This window comes from Arvicanthis niloticus, chromosome X (genome assembly GCF_011762505.2).
Source record: "Arvicanthis niloticus isolate mArvNil1 chromosome X, mArvNil1.pat.X, whole genome shotgun sequence".
NCBI classification, from domain to species: domain Eukaryota; kingdom Metazoa; phylum Chordata; class Mammalia; order Rodentia; family Muridae; genus Arvicanthis; species Arvicanthis niloticus.
This window is the reverse complement of record NC_047679.1, coordinates 30,609,856-30,611,423: the sequence shown is the minus strand read 5'-3', so window position 1 is coordinate 30,611,423 and position 1,568 is coordinate 30,609,856. Positions and strand designations below refer to the sequence as shown.

The 1,568-nt window shown below is 49.0% G+C and overlaps 1 pseudogene; it reads left to right on the top strand.

Moving 5' to 3' along the window:
* Positions 1 to 235: 235 nt before the first annotated feature.
* On the top strand, positions 236 to 358 carry LOC117695624 (small nucleolar RNA SNORA17; annotated as a pseudogene).
* The last annotated feature ends 1,210 nt before the right edge of the window (positions 359 to 1,568 follow it).

Sequence of the window (1,568 nt, the reverse complement as noted above, 5' to 3'; positions counted from 1 at the left end):
CTTACTGGCTCAGAGCTGGCTAGTTAAGCTGGGCTGGGTGACCAGCAAGCTAACTTCAACTCCTGTCTCCAACTCCAACAGGAAACTGTTTTTAAAAAAATATGAGTTCTGCAAATTTAACTAAAACCTTCCTGCTTCTTTTGATAGTGTTTTACTAATTGAACTATCTTCCTAGCCCCTTATCTTACATTTCTAAACAAACTATTTACATATTTAGATTATATAAATAATCTGACCTGCTCCTAGAGGCATTGCAGGTGTGGCTGCTGTGTCACATGTGCATCAGTAGGTAACAGAGAGAAGCTATGTCTATGCTTAGTGTTCTGACCTGTGAACATCTGAATGACCTATGAATGTTGGAATGATTACTAGTCTAACATTCCTTGAAAAAAAAATAATGCCTGAGACAATCACAAGTCCTGGACCAGAGAACTCAGACAGGGAGCTAGCTTGAGATGACCATTAGTCTGGCACCAAGCAGGCCCTGACAACTCCCAGGACCAGGAGCAAGTCAGAGACTAGAAGAACATCTTTTGAGGAGTGACAGTCTCCCCCCCGTCCCCAAGCAGGAGTGAGCCCAAAATAGACAACCCTTGCCCACATGGGGCCATGCCAGCAAGCCAGGCAAGGAGCAAGCCAGATGGCCATCATACTTGAGCTATGGGGCCTGGACAGGGAGTTTAGTCGGATGCCATGCAGGCTGGGGTGTGCAGACCATGCCAGAAATAACCCCTGCATGATGTCATAATGCATGAATAGGGACTAGCACTCCTGATACCACTCCTGAGATGATCTCAGACACTCAGAGACCCCAGGCACTACTATGAGGAGCAAATAAGTGGTGGAGAAATGGAAGAGAAAGAGAAATGGAAGGATGTGGGCAAAATGAAGAGAGGCAGAACTGGAGACTCATGGATAGTGAGGAACAGCCTGATGTGAGTAGCTGGTGATGCAACCTGGGGCTACGGTGGGGTCCTAGACTGTGATGCCACCTGGGGCCACGTCTAGGATCCTAGGCCTTGCAGCAGCAGGACACTCCCACCACCAAAGGCCAGGCAAACGTTCCTGGTCTGGGCTGCTGCCTGGGGATACATTGACATCTGAGGGCTGTGCAGAACTAGTCCTACCCCTCAACTGGGGAATCATGGGAATGCTTGCCCTGGAAGCTTAAGAGCAGGGGAACTGATCTCTCCCCTAGCCAACTACAGTACTTGAGAAAGCTGGCCCTGTGGATTGCAGGAGTTTTTGGATGAGCCAGATGGAGGATACTAATGTGGGAGAGTTGGCCCTACCACTCATCTTTCATGTGGTGGCATAGACAAAGGAGTGATTCCCTCCACCCCGTCCCCTTGCTCCTCACCACTGGTAGGTGGGAGATCTGGCTTTGGGGTTGTGAGAATAGGAGAGGTGGCCCTGCTGCTTTCTAGCTGTAGTACTCAAGAATGTTGGCTCCTCACCTCACCTGGGCAACACAGTAGAGCTTGATTAAGCTGGCTTCAATGGCATGAGAGTGAAAGAGTTTGACTAAGGTGGCCCCAATGGTGTTGAGAGTGGAATATTTTGCCTTG